This window comes from Brachyhypopomus gauderio, chromosome 2 (genome assembly GCF_052324685.1).
Source record: "Brachyhypopomus gauderio isolate BG-103 chromosome 2, BGAUD_0.2, whole genome shotgun sequence".
In the NCBI taxonomy this organism is placed as follows: domain Eukaryota; kingdom Metazoa; phylum Chordata; class Actinopteri; order Gymnotiformes; family Hypopomidae; genus Brachyhypopomus; species Brachyhypopomus gauderio.
In genome coordinates this window covers 39,023,474-39,043,765 of record NC_135212.1, presented here as the reverse complement: position 1 = coordinate 39,043,765, position 20,292 = coordinate 39,023,474, and the positions used below count along the sequence as shown (strand labels likewise).

At 43.0% G+C, this 20,292-nt stretch overlaps 1 long non-coding RNA gene and 1 other non-coding gene across 2 annotated transcripts; both read left to right on the top strand.

The window, feature by feature from the left end:
* The first annotated feature begins 7,157 nt into the window (after nt 1-7,157).
* Nucleotides 7,158-11,622, top strand: LOC143503797 (uncharacterized). Its single transcript, XR_013127240.1, has 2 exons — nt 7,158-7,441; nt 10,621-11,622. It is a non-coding gene; the product is annotated as an uncharacterized LOC143503797 (long non-coding RNA).
* Nucleotides 11,623-17,292: 5,670 nt separating this feature from the next.
* On the top strand, nt 17,293-17,407 carry LOC143509002 (U5 spliceosomal RNA). The gene has a single exon (XR_013129578.1). It is a non-coding gene; the product is annotated as a U5 spliceosomal RNA (small nuclear RNA).
* The last annotated feature ends 2,885 nt before the right edge of the window (nt 17,408-20,292 follow it).

Sequence of the window (20,292 nt, the reverse complement as noted above, 5' to 3'; positions counted from 1 at the left end):
GCGAGCAGAACCCCGCAACGTGGTGGTGGATGCCGCGAGAACTGGCTGGGGCAGCTACCATCAGGCCCGTTCAGGTCTGCTAGCGACGGGACCCAGGAGGACGCAGCAGGGCTGCTACATTGCTGGGCTGTGGGGCTGCTGGGGTCGGACCTGTGTGTTGGTGAAATTAGGCCCAGGAGTACGTAAATCATGCCGGGACCAGGTAGACGCGGACAGAGAAATGACTTGTGTGATGAGCAATCAGACAGTTTTTTGAGGACATCCAAACTTCATGTGGCCTTCAGATTAGCTCAAGAACAGTGTGCAGAGAGTTTCATGGAATGGGATTGTGGTGTGGGGTTGTGTTTCAGGAGCTGGGCTTGGCCTTAGTTTCAGTGAAAGGAACTCTGAATGCTTCAGAATTCCATGCTCCCAACTTTGTTGGAACAGTTTGGAGCTGGCCGCTTCCTCTTCCAACATGACCATAAAGGTCCATAAAGACATGGATGGCAGAATGGTGTGGATGAACTTGATTGGCCTGCACAGGGTCCTGACCTCATCTCGATAGAACACCTTTGGGATGAATTTGAGCGGAGACTGAGAGCCAGGCCTTCTCGTCCAACATCAGTATGTGATCTCACAAATAAGCTTTTGAAAGAATGGTCAAAAATCCCCATAAACACACTCCTAAACCTTGTGGACAGCCTTCCCAGCAGAGTTAAAGCTGTTTTAGCTGCAAAAGGTGGACCAATGTCATATTGAACCTTATGGATTAGAAATGAGATGTCAGTTAAACTCATATGTGAGTCAAGGAAGCTGAGCGAATACTTTTGGCAATATAGGGTATATCTGTGTGTGTGTACATACATACATACAGTTGTGATCAAATTTATTCAACCCCCACTGAAATAAAGTGTTTTGGCCAGTTTGACGATGATTTTGATCATTTCAGTCATCTTATTTACAATTATATCAAAGAGGCACTTATAAATTAGACAAATATAACATAATATTTATGATGAAATAACCACAAATGTCTTTTCTGTGCTCACATCATTATCAGTTTTATTCAACCCCCTAGTCACATTATTTTTTAGTACTTAGTACAACGTCCTTTTCCAGTTATGACATCTTTCAAGCGTGAAACATAGCTTGACACAAGTGTCTTGCAGCGACCTATGGGTATCTTAGCCCCTTCTTTATGGGCAAAAGCCTCCAGTTCAGTCACATTCTTAGGCTTGTGCGCTGCAACTGCCTTCTTTAGGTCCCACCAGAGGTTCTCAAATGGATTTAAGTCTGGTGATTGCGATGGCCACTCTAGAATGTTCCAGCCTTTCATCTTCAACCATGCTCTAGTGGACTTGGATGTGTGCTTCGGATTATTGTCCTGTTGGAAGGTCCAACGTCTCCCAAGCCGCAGGTTTGTGACTGACTCCACGCCAGCAAGATGGAGTCAGTCGTTCAAGAATGGTGCGTTACCGGTAACCTGGGCTGCGCCCCAGTCCAAAGCTTTACCTGTTAAGCGGGATACCACATACGCAACCTTCTCCTCGTCTCCGAGCTGCATATTACTAGCGAAGAAACCCTTCGCAACGTTTGGGGTCCCCTCCATATGGCTCGGGCAGTCATAACTGCGTGGAGCTCCTGAAGCTCCTGCTGCTGTTTACCTAGAGCCCCTGATGTGTGAGGATCTCCAGAGGGGAGGGCTCCCCGCCTTCGGCCACTCCAGGCTGCACATTCTGTGATGTGGGAACAGAGGTGGCCGAAGGCGAGGGTTCCACTAGGTGTTCTTTATTTTCCATGCTTAATAAACAATATAAATGACCAAACAGAAAAGGCTGCAGAGCAGCAATCGTAGGGTAACGTCCCAATCATTATCAGCGACGGTAAGGTGAGAGGTCCAGAGTAGAGCTCAACAGGTGCACAACACAATTAAGGACAGGTGCTAGTAATGTGGTCATTGGGACCGAGGGAGTGGTTTGGTGCTCGGGGGGCGTGTGTTGTGAGATAGTGCGAGCTGTGACACACGCCCTCTGGTGGCGACTCGGCCTCCCCACCGTGACAGTCATCAGTTTGAGAGAAAAGCAAACATTGGGAGAAGCAATGACATTTTCTTGTTTGTCACTTATTAACTCAGATGCCTTACATAGAAATCTGGCCTATGTGTGCTATATAACACATATTTAACATACACACACACCTACACACCTACACAGACACACACACACACAAACACACAAACGTGTTTCAGACTGAGCTAGATCAACTACTAAGCACTACGTTTATATGAAACCCGAGACAATCCAGCAGACCCCCTGAGACAATCCGACAGATCCCTTGAGACAATCCAGCAGATCCCCGGAGACAATCCAACATCCATGAGTATGAAGCTAGACAGATAAACATGTGGTGAAGCAATGAGACACTGTGCCAGTGGACAAACAGCGATGGTGATGATGTGGCAGTCCCAAGAGATGGAACCAAGGGCAGAAAGAATAACCAGAAAGAATGTGGAAGGTTAAGACCAAGGTCATCCCCGTGGTAATGGGGGCGTGGGGCTGTGATCCCTAAGATGGAGGAGTGGCTCCAACAGATAGCATAATCAATCTCAGTCCAACAGATCCCAGGAATGACATCATCAATCTCAGTCCAGAAGAGTTCCATCCTAAAAACAACACAAACACTGCCCGTCTAAGTCACACGGCCCGTCTCCCTCACACGGCCAGACCTCTGGTGTGAGGAAAATATATTACCACCAACTGGAAGGGTGAGACAGGAGGTTTTTAAAGTTATATATCCACACAGGAAAGGTGTGGGCACGATTAGTCAGCCAGGAAAGGGGATCTCAGCTGTTTCCCTATCGTGTGTAACGGGAAACAGCCCCCTGTGCCACTGTCTCCACAGGAACAGAGCCAGTGTGAATCTTAGTCCAGAAACCCAGTAGCGTCTGTCCCTGTCACACTGATGTCCATGTCAGTGATAGTTCTTACTGTGCAGTGATCTATGATTGCTCTGATTTACTCACCCTCACTTACACAGCCACCAGGCGGTGCTTAACAGAGGCACAAAACAAAATGCTTTCATAAGCTTTTCATAACATGTTTGTTAAATCTGTCATGTCTCGGAATTAGTGTTAATTAGGCTGTCAAACCTAATTGCCACGGTTCTTTATTGTTGTCATTTATCCAAAACAAACAGTGCATTTATTTTTCATCACACACTACAGGTCAGGAGGAGGTTTAATACCTGAAAGGATTACCTGTAATCAAAGATAGAGGGCACTTCTGATGAAAGGACAGCAACACCTTAAGCTCATGTCCAGTTGTGAGTTTATGCATTTATATATACAACAACATATAAAACACATAAGCTTCCAGTTCTACTCAGGAGATGTCTTATTTCAGGGGCGGACTGGCATACATTACTACCGGGGATTTCCCTGGTAGGCCGACGGGTTAGTGGGCCGCCGGCCGCCGGTGGTTTAACTCGGCCCGTGGAGGAGCCATTGCCGCGCACCGCGGCCCCGGCTCGTAGTCACGCTGCTGCTTAGCGGTGCCCATTACTGAGCCTGTAAACACATAAACGAGTTGGACATACAGCATACAGCAGCTGTGTCACTTATCAATACAAATAGTCACGAACTGGAAAAACCTTGTCCATACTAATGCCACATTAATTATATCTCCCTGTTTGTATCCCACGAGTGACAAGTCAAGAGAGAGACGCCAATTGCACACTGACACTGCTGAGGGTCTAACTCAGTGGTTCCCAAACTTTTTCTGCCGTGCCCCCCTTTAGTAGATGAGAATATTTTTGTTATTTAGCTTTCTGCCGTAGAAAACCACTGCTCTTTATTTTATCTTTATTTTATTTCTGTAAGTAACGCATTCAATGAGCTTTGGACAACTCACCAGTTCATGTATGAACAGTCAAGTAATGATGGAGCCCAGGTTTATTTTGGTCAACCAGCACATAAACGGACTAAGTGGAATAGCACCAGCGCGAATACGAGTGAGTGATTCACCTCTTCTCTGCTTCGTGTTTCACTCGCCTGTTAACTGTCCAAGTTTTCTGTCCGTGTCGGAGTGTAACTCCGAAAAGCGTTACAAGCATAGAATTAGACTGAATAGATCTGTTTTAATGGATCGGTCACATTGTCACTGATACCCGATATAGAATTTTTTCAGATATTAATATCGGAATCGGTGCATCCCTAATATTGACACATGTGCACGTTTTACTTTCAAGCTCCGCGCCCCCCCTGCAATAGCTCCGCGCCCCACCTAGGGGGCGCGCCCCCCACTTTGGGAACCACTGGTCTAACTCATGTGATCCCTCCGCGACACGGTTGACACTACTGAAACGTGAAAAATTAAGTCCGCATTGCCGTAAAGATGGAGCAGTCTAAGCTAGGGTCTAAACAAACTACGAAACGTAAAGGTGTCGCTGAAAAGCTGAGAGAGAAAAAAAGAAAAACTGCAGAGGTTACTCACTGAGTGAACAATGTAGGTTTCAGTAGCTTTCCAGTTGTTTTTCCCCTGTATTTTGTCAGGGTCAAGTTGTTAAGTTTGTTAGTTATTTTGTTTTGCCACTATGGCTTTGTAATCATATTATTACTGGAAGTAATATTGTTCATATGACAATAAAAGCTGTCATATACACTATGTGCCATGTTTAGATTCAATCAATCAATCAATCAAATTTTATTTATATAGCGCTTTTTACAACAGTTGTTGTCACAAAGCAGCTTTACAAGTGCCGAGTCCTAGCCCCCAGTGAGCAAGCCAAAGGCGACAGTGGTAAGGAAAAACTCCCTAGTTTTTTGCATGAGGAAGAAACCTTGAGAGGAACCAAGACTAAGGGGGGGAGCCCATCCTCCTCCTCTGGCCGACACCGGTCACCATGACAACAACAACAATATAGACAGAATGTAAAAGATGCAATAATGTCCATCATGGAGTAGGCATCCGGTTAGGCAGGAGGTGGCCGGCCAGGATGGATCGCTTGTCTCTCCTCATCTCATTATTCCTCAAGCAGGCGGGCAGCCATGTGGAGAAATGAAACAGGGAAAATTAGCTCTGTATGAGGACATATACAGGACAGGTAAAATTATAAACATTTCTGGAGTGTGGCAGCAACTCCGGCACTAAGTTAAATTATTACAGTCTAGCTAAAAAGGCAGAACCAGAAGGTAACATAGGTTTCATATACAGTATATATATATATATATATATATATATATATACACACACACACACACACACACACATACAGATATACAGTGTGTAATATATATATATATATATATATATATATATATATATATATATATAAAATATAGTGGGCCAGTTTGTCAGGAGCTCCCGGGCCACTTTTTCTCCCCAGTCACCACAGACATAGACCCACCACAAACAGACCCAGACAGATGGAGACCCATCACAGATACAGACCCACTACAGACAGACATAGACCCACCACAGTGAAGGTGAGTGTAAGACATACAGGTATGATTGATGTTTGGGGCGGGGCCACAGGAGTCATCTGAGGGTTGGTGTTTGAAGTTTCAGGGGTTTACCCAGGATGTGGCCTTCTACAGTGTAAGTACATGGCCAGAGATGTGTGATTGGGAGAGTGGAGGTAGGCACCTATGGTTAAGAAAAGCTAGCACTTTTTAAAGTCAATTTGTGGTATTCGAAAAGCTATTTTTAAAACGGTGAGCGGTATTCGCAAACAAAATGTTGCTGTTGTTGTACTTTGTGTGTCCGGAAGGTGGCAGTAGACCCATTGAAAGAAAAGGATACATCAATTTTACGTGAACATTTCACGCGGACATACCATATTGTCGTATTTGTTAGAGGGTGTTTATTCATTTGTTGTGAATATTTAAATACAGCGTAATTTATGAGGAAATACAATAATGTAAGAAAACAGAAGAAATGCTAGTAGTGCTGATTATCGGTGATTATCAACCTAACTGAATTTCTCTCGTTTGCTCTCAAACAAAATATTTTATTGTTGTATTAAAAAATTATATATAAAGGCAGGAATAATAATAAAAAAGATTTGTTATTTGTTATAATATTTTGTTATGATTATAGGTTTTTTAATTTGCATCAAGGCACTCATATCTATTTACACCAATTATTTAAGGCTAGCTTGCGGTTAATGATTCACAAGTCCTTTCACTGTAACTGTTACAATCCCTACCGCCTGTAATTAGTGTGCTTGAAAAGCACTACATTGTTATTCATCATACTTATTATTATTAGAGTGCTTCAAAAGCACTACATTCTTCTTCTGCTTCCTCCCCATATTTCTGCTATTAATGCGGCCCGAACTGCTTAACGTACAGACTCCATTCAAACTGCGTGGTCTCGGCGTTCAGGAGGTGCTATCTATTTTTGGAGTCCATCAGATTTGTAGTTTTTTATACATTTATGTTTAATAATATAAAATGTCCCATAGGAATTAATGGCGCAATGTTCAAAGGGCTCTCAAGTTTTGGATTCATGTCAGAGTGTGAGAGTTGTTGACGGGGGGGGGGGGGGGGGGGGGTGGCGGTAGCGAACGTTAATTGTTGAGCGGCGGGGGGTGGCGAACGCTTATTATTGTTGAGAGGGGGGGGGGGTGGGGAGGGGGGGGGGGGAGTTTGTATTTCGCGATCGATCGCCAGTGGAGGGCGACATAGATATGGATCGGAGGTAAATAAACTAGATTTTTTTTCTCGCCGTGTGAAATCGGAAGTGTGGCGTGTGAAGACGGTCAAATGCGTGTGTCACACGCTCAATGCGTGAGACTTGAGAGCCCTGCCAGTTAGAGTGTGTGCTGTCATGAGAAATAATTATAAAACCTCTGAAAAAAAATCCTTTTAAAAATCCTCAAACCTTCGCCTAGAAACTCCATTTAAAATCGTAAATGGAGAAATATGTCCTCTGTGAAACAGATCTCATCACCATCTACTCTCCGAGTAGGCTATATGTAGGGACACAGACGTAATTTCACTTTTTCAAAAGTCCCCCCCAGTTTTTATGGTTAAAACCAATTTTTTTTTAAATAGCGACGATCTATGTCCCCCCCACTTTTTATTACAAAATTACGTCCATGTATGGTTGTTCGGAGGGTGAAAAACAGGTGTACACATAAAACACCCACACCCACTCTTTTCAAGCACTGGGTAGCCTATTTCCTTCAGAAAATGCAAATGTAGTTTCACTCGTCCATATTTGTGCAAATACCATCATTGCTTTGGTGTCCAGTTAGATAAATTTGTTACGCGCCGCCTCCGGTCACGGCGGTGACGCGTTGGTATAGACGTGATTAGGACTCAAACGCTACCCACTAAAAGCAAACCGGCAAAAAACAGCCAACTGAAACCTCCGCGACTGCGGGAAAACGAAAACAAAAACCCAGAGGGAAAACAGCAGAACGACACGGAGGAACTCGACGTGCGTTAAAAACCCAGGTAAGTAAACAAACAAAAAACACGCGGAAAAGAGATCAACGCGTCACTGAAGAAAAGGCAGAGTGACCTAAAGCTTCTACCAGGATACCTGTCAGCCTGTCCACCAGAACACTGGTAGACAAACCAACATAGAACAGAGAGGGAAAAAATTACAGAACGCAAGAGAGACAAAACCTGAGAACACTCAGGGGGGAAACGGAAAAACAAGAGAAACGAAGTCACTGCACGAGGGCAAGAGTAACTGGCTTAGGCTGCGAGTGAAACAACAACTAACAACTTCAGCAATGGGTTGCTGAAGTCACTCGTCTTAAATAGGCTGCCGACAACTGCAGCCTATTGGGCTTGATTGCCCCTGGGTCTAGCTCGCGTGCTCCGCCTAGTGGCGGCAGGAGGCACGTGCCTGGGTCTAACCCTGACAAAATTAAACCTGGGTAAAAGTGACTGAGATGGACTGAACTGATATTATTTACATCATTCAGCTGTTCTATAATTGCATGTTCTTACCGTCAGAGGTAACGGCTTGGGCCATGTCAGAGGTGTTTGTGTGTGTGGGAGTTCTTTGAATGTGGTATGTGAGGGTGTTTACAGCAAGTTAGTAGGCTATTTAGCAATTTAGTATCAATCAGAGAGCAAAAAAATACTGAACAACTGTGGTCTGGGCAAATACTGAATCGTTGCGGTCTGGGTGAATACTGAACCACTGTGGTCTGGGTGAATACTGAACACACACACACACACACACACACACTAAGGGGTTACACACACACAGGTGCACAGTTCTGAGTGAACTACAGTGTTTGTTTCACAGGTTGGTGGTACGCTCATGCTAATACTATAATAATATATACTATACTATAAAAGTGGCTTATAATTCTTAGGAAATTGCTAATAAGTACTTAGCAGAAGTATTCTAATGATTTGGGGAGAGTCAACTAGTGGTTGTATTCAGAGCCCAAACAACTAACACAGCCTAGCAACAGAGTCAGTGGGGGTGGTGATGGGCTGTTCACTCCTGTCACCATGGCATGATCTCTATAATACAAATGCAAATGGTATCATACTAAAGAAGGGACACCAACACACCGTGCGTGGTTAAGAGATACATACAAGGGCATGATATCCACTGAGAGATTAAGACAGTGAACAGGTTTGACCACTATCACGTTCCTTCTGGTATTTACAGTGATCGGGGGGGTAGGGCAGTACAGACACCTTCATTGTCACCTTCAAAATCCTGTGTCCAAAAAAAGTCCTGTGTCAGAATGATCAACACAGATCCATCAAGGATATTATGAGCAGATTCATGTATACAAAATCTGAGATTACACTGACATGTGTATGTCTAGAAAACACTAATTGCGTACAGTGCTCGTCCAAGTGGCAGACATATTATTTAAGAAAATCAATTTTGATCAGTGTAATTGTAAGTCTTTTGATCAGTGTTATTGTAAAATATTCAATTCTTTGTACACAGATAATAAGATGAAATAATTAATCTGAGAATCTGAAAATGTCCCACTGAGAATATGTGAAACATCTGCGTAATAATAGGATGCAACATGGTGGCATACAGCACATACTGTAAATCATAACTAACTATCAAAGAGTGAGTTACTATCAGGCATCATGAACTGTCTTTTGTGGTATGTTAAAAACCGGTTTAGCAGTAGGTTTTACCAAATGAGGTGGCACAAGACACATAGCTAACCTAATCCTAACAAATGTCCATGTGAATGCAACCTAACTTAAGAATAATGTTAAGTCCTGTCTTACTGGAGTGTAGTGCCCTTAAATTGGACGTTCAGTCCTGGTGCTTATGTTGGCTGTCTCTAGCTATCATGAAACTGGCTGACACCCTCATTCTGGAAACTGTTTCTCTGATTCTGATCTATGGTAATGACAGTAAGGGTGTCTTATGCAACCTTGACCTGTTTGGTGTATTCACTTTAGCTTCTCTCTTGCATGCCGTTCATATTCTTGGTTGATGAGATAATTGTTTGCCTGGAAATAGCCACTATGACCTTGCATTTTAAAGGGGTGTTTGGTTTGAGTTGTCTGAGCAGTAAGGACATGAGGATACGGCTGACTGGTTGAGCCAGTTTAATCAGAACACACATGAACAAACATGCATTTCCTATCATTCCTCCTTTGCCATTGTTGTAAAATGATGAACTGTGGTGTAAATCATGTCATATGAAAGCCCATTTGCTCAAATGTCCATTTGCTCTTGACATTTAGGATTGGATTACAGACGTTCTACATATATAAACTTTTAACATTGCTCTTGTATTGAGATTTGAAATCTGGGTGACCTGTTTGTAATCTTGGTACACTAGAACAATGCAATGTTTCCAGGAAGATCTAACAGCAACTGCACTTTTGCCATAGAACAAACAAAACCATTATTTGAGAGCTAACAGTTATATCATTTGGGGGCCAATGCTCCTTCCTAAGGGGTTTTCTTTTCTGCCAAACAGCATTTATTATTTGTGCAATACATTTACCACCCCTTGGCATTTTACTGTTACTGTTACTGTTAATTACTGTTAATACAACTGCACAACTGTTTATAGCACATAGCATATTTATTACATATCTATTCTGTATATATCTTTTGTATAGTCTGTGTGTTGTCAAGTCTTACGTGTGGGCCAACACCAAGAAAAATTCCTTGTATGTGCAACATACTTGGCGAAATAAAGTGATTCTGATTTTGATTCTGATTTTTATTCACAACGTGCTTTTAAAGCTTTGTCCATTAGCTGTGATGTTAATTGTGATGTTTAGCTTTGCAATTTAACCTCTCATAATTTCTATTGTGATGCAAATGAAACAGAACAGTATACCAAGGAACAATAATGCAGAAAAATTCAAATTGATTCACTATTTTCATAAATAAAATTGATAGTAAAATTAAGGATTGCTTAATTTCTCTTGGGTTGGTTAGGCTAATTAATGACAGTGGATGAATGCCAATGTCTAAGAATGCTGCCAAGTCTATGTTACCTCTATGTTACCTGGTTCTTCCTTTTTCAGCTAGGCTGTAATAATTTAATTTAATGCCGGAGTTGCTGCCACACTCCAGAAATGTTTATAATCTCATCTGTCCTGTATATGTCCTTATACAGAGCTAATTTTCCCTGTTTTATCTTCTTCACATGGCTGCCCGCCTACTCAAGGAACACTGAGATGAGGAGAGATGAGCCTTTCCAGAGATCCATACCGGCCACCTCCTGCCTAACCAGATATGATAGAGGACCAACCCACTGCCCTGACAAACCAGTGTGGATGATGGATAAAGGATGATGGATAGGACTAAACAGGAATTACATAAAGGACTCATGTATATAAATCTACATCAAGATGGACTTTATTTATCCCTCACATCTTTTCCTTTTTATTCTCTCTCTCTTTAAATTGATGTCATGGTGACCGGTGTCGGCCATAGGAGGATAGGTTATCTCCCTGAGTCTTGGTTCCTCTCAAGGTTTCTTCCTCATGCCCTTAGGGAGTTTTTCCTTGCCACTGTCGCCCTTGGCTTGCTCACTGGGGGCTTGGACTCAGACACTTGTAAAGCTGCTTTGTGACAACAACTGTTGTAAAAAGCACTATATAAATAAAGCTTGATTGATTGATTGATTGATTAATACAGCAGTGACCATAGTTGCAGCTGTAGCAAATGCTACTCTAGTCCCCAGATCAGTTTTGTAGGAAGAATGCCTAAAAACTATTTCTTCCAGGAATCAACCATATCTGTTCTCAATAATAATGTGATCTATTGTATTGAATGGGTTTCAGAAATATGATCATGATACTCAGGATGCCTGAAATGCGCAGATGTAAACAGAGTGAGTAAGTTCAGCTGTCCTCTTCACTGAACTGTGTGTAGGCTGTATGAACAGGATAAATGCCTGAGTGTACATGGTCCATGGTGTCATGGTGAGGCGGCCCCCTACCGGTCGCCTCCGTCCACAGCGTCTGTTGTTGTTGTTGTTTTGTGACGTCGTGTGCGTCCCTCAGGTGGGCGGAGCCCGTGATCCGTCTCACCTGAGGGTCGTTTGTTTGCCTATATATGTCTTGTCTTTGTACCAGTTGACCGCTGGTCATTATATCCTTAATTTGGAGATATTGCACGGGTTTTTGGTTTGCACACTTTCTATTAAACCATCCTTTTTCTCTGAGACTTGGCGTGATCGCTTCCTTTTTAGTTGCTCACCCCGCCCGTCACACATGGTATGAAATGTTTTCTTCTTTCACATGGTAATCATTTTGGAAATAATAAAAAAAGCATTTTTAATCAGAGCATAACATTTTCTGTTGTACCTTATTTACTTTTACTACTATCCTCTAGTTGGTTAATGTAGGCTCTGAGTTTAATTAGTTTTGCCTTAGATTCTGTTAAATTCAGGACTTCTTGTCTGCACTTAGTTGCACGTTTGCTGTTGTTTGCTGGAATTATTCACTGCAGGCATGGCCGGAGTGGGCCACTTTTTCAGCCCGGGAGTTTCATGTGCAAATCCGGCCCAAAATTATTTTTCCATCCCAATCGGCCCAAACTAGAGATTGACATGAGCCGGCCCATCGGGAATCCTCCCGAATCTCCCGATTAGCCACTCCGGCTCTGACTGCAGGTGTGGTTTAGTTGTGGCTTTTACTGTATTTTAATACACTTTGGTCCCTAAATTTGCTCTATAAATAAATATTATTAGTAGTAGTATTACAAAATGGTACATCCTTTACATATCTACTCAGTAAAGTGTATTGGTCAGTGTTGACCTGTTTGTTATCTGCATTGGTCAGTGTTGACCTGTGTGTTATCTGTATTGGTCAGTGTTTACCTGTTTATTTTCTGTATATCCATGTGTCATCTGGATATTCATGTGTTATCTGTGTTATATTTATGTTCTTCTTTTACATTTACATTTACGGCATTTAGCAGATGCTCTTATCCAGAGCGACTTACAAAGTGATTTGCATCTGATCACATAATTCATCCTAGGTAATAGTACAGATAGGCCAGAATTCGATATACCCTTGAGTCAGACTACTACTAAACTACAGGAGTCAATGTCATTACCTAGTGTTTTGCAAGTTAAACGTTTACCAATAAGCACAAATAACCATAGACAGACATACAATTTAAGAACAACAGCAAGTGATATCTGCTGAGTTAGTGCTCTGTTAAGAATTCAACAAACAGGTGAGTCTTTGGTCTACACTTGAAGACATTAGTAGACTCTGCAGTCCGAGCAGCTAATGGAAGCCAGGACAGAGAATAGTCTGGAGCTTTGTCTGCCATGAGACTTTAAGCATGGAATTTCAAGTCGAGCCAAGCTTGAGGTTCTGAGTGCTCGCTGTACAGATCGGCTTTTGACCATGGACATCATGTGGGTGGGGGGTGGGCTAATCCGTTTTTGGCTTTGTAAGCAAGCATCAAGTTTTTATATTTGATGCGTGCCGCTACTGGAAGCCAGTGAAGAGAGTGTAGCAGAGGAGTCCCATGTGAGAACTTGGGGAGATTGAAGATCTGTTGTGTTGCAGCTTTCTGAATTAGTTGTAGAGGTCTGATGATCCGTAGAGGAAGACCTGCAAGTAGGGAATTGCAGTAGTCCAGCTTTGAGATGACTAGAGACTGCACAAGCACTTGAGTAGCTTCCTGTGAAAGGAAGGGTCATATTCCCATATGTTGCAGAGGAGAAATCTGCAGAATCTGGTCAGCTTTGAAACATGTGTTGAAAAGGACAACTGGTTGTCCAATGTTACTGATGCCATCAGTGCTGTGCTGAATTATTTTGGTACTGGGGGGAGTGCCCCCCACCACAGAGCACAAACAGAGGGTTGCTAGGTTGCTAGGATTTGCGGCCCCTGTGGCTAGGGAGTAGCCTAGCCAGCCCACGAGTCTTGCTCTTTGCACTATGTCTCTCCCTGGGGCACCCTCGTGCCTGCCAATGCCCCCTGGTGCAGTCCCTCCCTCTACAGTAGGCAATGAGGGAGGGGGGAGGTTGGGAGGGGTTTTTGTGGAGACACCAGGAGGTGGACCCCCTCCCAGAAGTGGAAGAACAGCCTGCTGGCCAGAACTGGTACAACCAGTCTCCTTGTCCTTCTCCTTGTTTCAGAACAGGGGTGGGTTTCCCAATAACGAACGATCTTAGAAAGTTACAAACAACTTTAAGAAACAAATTTAGTGTTTCCCAAAAGCCTTCGTAGTCTCCAAATTTACGAACAAGTTCTAAGTAGTTCTTTGTTGACTCCGCCTCTGCATTTGCACTGGAAAAGCTCTGCTAGTCGAAAACCGAACCACCGATTTACATACATTTTTTCATTATTACGATGTAAAAGTATCATTGGCAAAATTACAATCATAAAAACTAACAACTAATAAATGTTGAAATTTCAAGTAGCCTATAAGAAAAAAATGAGTAGAACTCTAAAATTATTGTAATTCTGACTGATCATAGGCTTTTATCAAGGCTATGAATAGGGCTCACAATTAACCTATCACATGTTATTCAAAACCATGGCATACAAGAAGAGAAAACTTTCTGTTGAATGAACTGAGTCAAAAACAAAAGTAGACTGTTTTCAAAAGCTCGAGGAAGTTCCTCAAATTCAGAAAAAAAAACAAAACAAAATTGGGACGATATTGCCAAGAATATCAGTGCATGTAGTGGAATCATGAGTAGTCATGAGTAGGCTACTCCCAGGCCACTTGGCCACAATGTCTATAAAGAGGCCTTGGTGGCTGTATATTACTTGTCTATTCAAAGCAGAGAAGTCTTTACGGCAGATGTAGATTGGGCTCAAGAGGTTGGGAGTGTGTATGGGGATCAGAGTGCCGTCCACTGCACGAATAACTCCAGGAATGTTTACAATTGCATGAAAACCAATTTTGGTTTCATGTAATGCATCCCTAGTCCTTGGAAATGTTATATATATATATTGCTGCATGGCGAAGCAATGCTTAAGTAACAGCATGCACACATTTAGATACGTCAGCTTTGCTTAGTCCATGGGCATCACCAAGTCTGCAGAAACCCACCGACCGCACAAAATCGGAGGGCTGCCAGTAACTGCATCGTGGGGCTAAGGGCAAAATTCTGCATTCAGCCGAACTACATGGCTTCGTGGATTAAGTCGTCTTCTTAAATTATGTCTTCTATTCAAAGCCAATATTCTTTGAAGAGCTGCCATGTTCATCACACAAGCACAATTGCTAGCCTTAATCCAAGTTACTTGTTTCAGTGAAAGTCTGAGCCGTTATTAACTGCACGATGATGAACGGAGAGATTTCATTAAATATTGGGAACATATCAGCTAATGCTAAATAGTTCAAAGTAGTACATTTGTTGACACTTAATGTGGTATATGTGATGTAATTAATTCAAAAGAAAGTAGGCTAATTACGCAAATGTAATGCAGTGCTTAAAACCAGCGCGAGTGAAATTAGCGCCTCTATCCTTTTTGAGGTAGAACTGCACGTGAGCTTCGAGTTAATGAATGAATGAATGAATGTTTCAATTTATGTAGCGCCTTATCTGGATACCCAAGGCGCTTTATAATTGTTATCACAGCTACGTCACAGACAACTAATCACACACCGGTGAGAAGCGGCAGCCAATTGCGCACAGCGTACTCTCTACCGGGATCCACAGCCCCCTGGGGGACTGAATGGGGTGCAGGAAGGGGAGAGAGGACAAGAAGAACTTAGTGAGTTAAGAATGGGTCCAGATATTCTTAACTTATGAACAACTATAAGTACGATGTAAGTTACGAAGAGTTTCAAGAAACACTCGTAAAATTCAAGAATATTCGTAAGTACGAGGTTACGAAGTACTTAGAGTTATGAATGTTTTGGGAAACGCACCCCAGACTTTCTGCATTCATCAAACTGAATCCACGTAGGCCATATAGTATTAGTGTTCTAATCAATATCACCTCTAATCATATAAGCATATATAAGCATATATCCTGTACAACTATTAGTACAGGATGTTTTTGCACACCCTCTTTACATTTACACTACATTTAGTTGCATTGTACTTGTACATGTGTAATGACAATAAAGTTGAATCTAATCTAATCTAATCTAATCTTTATCCATTCCACACAGTGAGCTTTCTTATACAAAAAATAACCAATATGGCCAATATTGAACTGGTTAGAGGTTCTGAATGTTGGATACATTTTTTTTCTTTGGCTCATTCCTAGCACATGGTGAATTTCAGTCCCACCAGGATTTCGCGGGCCTTTTTTGTGATTGTTGCGGGCTAAAATGTTTGATGTTGCGGGTGTTTTTCAAAAAAATTGCGATGGAAGTTGCGGTGTGTTTTTGCTTTTTTGTGAGTACATTACAATAGGGAGTAAATGTTGTATGGTTTCCTCTATTTAGTAGTCCATTTTAATTATCTATTTACCTATTTATTCAGGGTTGCCAACTTTTCAAGATCGCTTGGAGTGAGATTTGAACCTGGAGGGGGTGGCGAACATTAATTGTTGACGGGGGGGGGGGAGCGGGGTTAGCGAACGTAAGTTGTTACCGGGCGGCCTGTAAAATGGACACAAATTAAGTATTATATCGAGATCGATCGCCAGTGGTTGGCGCCAGAGCGAACTAGTAACTCATAGATATGGATCAGAGATAAATAAACTTTATCTCTGACTTTAAACTTTATTTCAGTTTAAAGTTTAAACTTATAAACTTTATCTCAGACCCTCGCCGCTTGTGTGCGCTGCAGTGACTTCGCGGGCTACCGTTGCATTGTGGGGAATGTAGTGTTTGTGCGTGCAAAACACCATCGGGCGGCTGTGGCCTGCGGGCCGGTTCTAATAGTAATTAAATATCATCCAGGGGGGCATAGATAATCAATTCGCGGGTCGGATCTGGACAGTTTATCCCCGCTTTCATGTAGTGTACCGGGATACTGCTTTTCCCGATCTTTTTGCCGTTATTTTCGTCGCTCATGCTGCTTTCAGTCTGCTCCTCTTGAACGTATATACGGAAGTAAGCCGGGAGTTTGTCGACGTCACATCAAGACGACATCAGTGATTGGTCAAATTTGCGGGAAAGTTGCGGTGATTGGCTGAAGTTGCAACACCGCCCTGAATTCGCGATGTTTGCTTGAAGTTGCGTTGAAGTTGCAAATCGCAACATCGCGACTTTCTGGAGGGTCTGGAATTTCACTGAACCAAAGACAGTGCACCTAAGTTCACAAGGTCATCACCCCAAGAAGAAAACACACAAGCAAAATCACAATTACAGATCACACAAAATGGACGACGAGCCCCCGTTTTTGTTACGATCCCAGAACTCAACCAAAACAGACATTTTTAGAATGCAAACAACTGGGCCAGGTGAAATATTAACCGGAAACAAAGATATATGATGAAAAATTGCTGTATTGTTTTGTCAATGAAAAATTGGTCAAACATCAGTCTGTGAATTTCCCAGCTGTGGGAAAACTAATAAAGGATTACCTTATCAGGAACATTTGAAGTGCCAAATCAATAAACAAAGCCTCAACCCCAAACAGAGACCACTTCCTAGAACCAGTAACTATTTACATGTATTAACAGCCAACAAAAATCCTCAAACAGGGCTCACACAAAACAAAGAGTAATACTCAGTGAGACTGGGACACACAACGCTAACTCACAGGGTCACTAAAGGGTCACAAAGACACTAAACAACATACTGACTACTAAACTAATGTGATAAAGATAACAAAGGCAAAATGAAATAAGTAAACCAACAACAAAGTACAGAAAGTCATCTTGATATAATATAAGGTGACTGGTAGGGTGGAGCCAATTATATAGGTAATGTTGATGGGCAGGGTGATATATATATAAGTGCACTCATGTTTCTCTTCATATCATATAAATCTTTCACCTTTTACTAAAGATTTCCGTGGAGAGGAGCATCATGAGTATAATTAAATTTTTTGTGGTCCTGCATATTGTCAGGGCTTAACTATAGGATAGAGTCTTGCACCGGGCGGGCAAATAGATGCATCAAATAGACGAACTACACAATCCCCAAGTAATCATGAGACGAGCCACATGTGAGACAGATGAACACGCTCACTTACAATCCACACCCACAGAAATACATATACGGACATAATCAGACGTAGACAATATAAATACACGCCTAAAAGGAGGGGTCTGGAGCTGTTCTGTGACAGTGATGTTTAGCTTGCTTAAGAACTTACGCTACATTCATGAAGTGAATTGGACCCCCCCCCCCCAGTCAGAGACGATGTCTTCAGACAGGCCAAATTGTCGGAATATGGGAAGAAAAATCTGGTTGGCGGTTTATGCTGTGGGGAGACCTGGCAGAGGAACAAATTTTACCATTTTAGAGAAACGGTCAATGACTACCAGGATGGTGGTGTTTCCCACAGAAACAGGCAGATTGGTTATGAAATCTATGGCCAGGTGAGACCATCTGGTGGAGTGTCCGGAACATTGCTCTGTGCGCACTCCTCAGAGGCGATGTGGTGTATAATGTCTTTGTACATCGCCGGCCACCAGTAACGAGCCCTAAGGAGAAGGGCGGTCTTGGTGGTGCCTAGATGCCCAGATCCCAGTGATGTGTGCCCAGCTAATAAGCTGTGTGCAATAATGAGGGGGCAACTAGAGCTGATGAGCAGGACAGTTCGAATGAGGATTGGATCTGGCAAGGGCTCTATCCATCTCTTAGCTGACGTTACCTACGAAGCAGGAAGGGGGAGGACTGGTTTGTCACTAGTTAATTCAGCTTGCTGGTTGAAATGGTGGGAGAACACATCCACCCTTGTGTTCTTCTCTCCTAGTCGATAAGTGATGGTTAAGTTGAACCGGGAGAAGAAGAGTGACCACCGTACCGGTATCAGGGTACCCGCGGGTCCTTAAAAAGTCTTAAAATGTCTTAAATTTAGTTTTCCATATTCAAGGCCTAAAAATGTCTTAAAATGTCTGGAATTTTATGAGGGGAGGCATTAAATTATTATAAGTGTGTGTTGTTCAGTTGTTCTGGCGCGATGTGAACTTTGCCGAATCTAGCGCTATTGCAGAAAATAACCGCTCCAGGGTCCTAGTGCTAGATTCCTAGCGTTGGCGTATACGGCCTCAACAACGTTAACAATTTTCGTTCGCCAATACCCCCCCCCCCCCCCCCCCCCCCCCCCGGTCAACAATTCTCGTTCGCCACAAACCCCCCCCCCCGGCAACGACGTGGAACGCACCTGCATCCCCGGTGATAGTATTATTTTTTCTTGTGAGAGGTATTAAAAAGGTCTTAAAAGTCATTGAATTTGAGATTTTAAAATGTGCAGATACCCTGGGTATAGAATTAAGCCTCTTGGTTGTTTTGAGGGATTCTAAATTCTTGTAGTTGGTGACCACCATGAAGGGGTGGTGTGCTCCCTCCACCCAATGTCTCAGTTCATCAAAGGCCAGCTTGATAGCAACGAGTTTGCAATCTCCAACTCCATACTTACGCTCTGCTGGAGTCATCTTTTTGGAGAAGGTGGTGACTGGCTTCAGACCTCCTCTGTTACATCTATCCCAACTACATCTACCTCGGCTACAAAGGGGCGTTGTGGATTGGGCTGCTTTAGTATTGAGTGACAAAGGCAGACTTCAGGTTTTTGAAAGTCTCCTTGGCCTCTGGTCCCTACATGAGTCTCTTTGCACCACCCTGGAGCAAGTCAGTAAGAGGCCTAGCCAGGGCACTAAAGAACCGAATGAACTGCCGATAGAATTTGGCACACCCCCGGAACCGCCGGAGCTTGCGGTGGGTCTGGGTCTGGTCTATCCGGTCACCACCTCTGCCTTACCATGTTCCATATGCGTGGAGCCTTGACCTATGATGTAACCTAGGAAGTTCACCTTGGAGAGATTGAACTTGCACTTCTCCAAGTTGCAATGTAAGTGATCCTGAATGAGTATGGGTACAGGTACTTCACCAAGAAGGAATCTACGCCATCTTTCTTCTTAATGAACAAGGCACTGGCTGAGGCAGGTGAGGTAGAGGGGCGGATGTAACCCTGAGCTAGGGCACCTTTGATGTACTGCTCTATGACCTGCTCCTCTGTCTGGGAGAGCTGATTGAGAAACCTGTGGGCTTAAATGTGGTGGTAAATAATGACTGTAAGTAAGCAACAGGTGGCAAGGGCATGTAAATAGGAGGGGGATAGTGAGCAAGGGAGTGACCTAGGGCGTGTGTGTGTGTGGGAGTGACCTAGGGTGTGTGTGTGGGAGTGGTCTAAGGCGTGTGTGTGTGGGAGTGGCCTAGGGGGTGTGTGTGTGGGAGTGGGAGTGGCCTAGGGCATGTGTGTGTGGGAGTGGGCGTCTCCCTTGCCCAATGGGCCCTGCTCACCATGACAGTAGATAATTAAGATATTCCCAAAACCACTGGAACAAAGAAAAACAGAGAAATGGTAGGCCTACATGTGGTGAATTTGTATTAAAAACAGTAATTAAGTCCAGTTGTTCATGAATGCATAACATAAAAATATAAAATAGAAATATAAATAACTAGAAAAGACTTTGTGTGCAAAAGGTCAGAATTTAGGTGTACAGGAAGGACAAAGAGTGGGGAAGGTGTATTTTAGGTACTTAGGACTGGAGAACAAGAGGGTAGGAGGGATTGTGTAAGGAGGCAGTGATGTAAGAGATGGTATTAAGCAGTGCGTCATGATCAGCCCTGCCCCCACCTGTCAAGTGTACCTTTGTTTATTTTTCCATGTGCTATCTGTCAATGTTAGTCCCTCCTACCTTTCTGTAACCCCACCCCTCATTTGTATTCCCAGGTCTTTCTTGTTGGTTTTCTTTGGTATGTCTGGTATTTAAACCCTGATCTCTGGTTG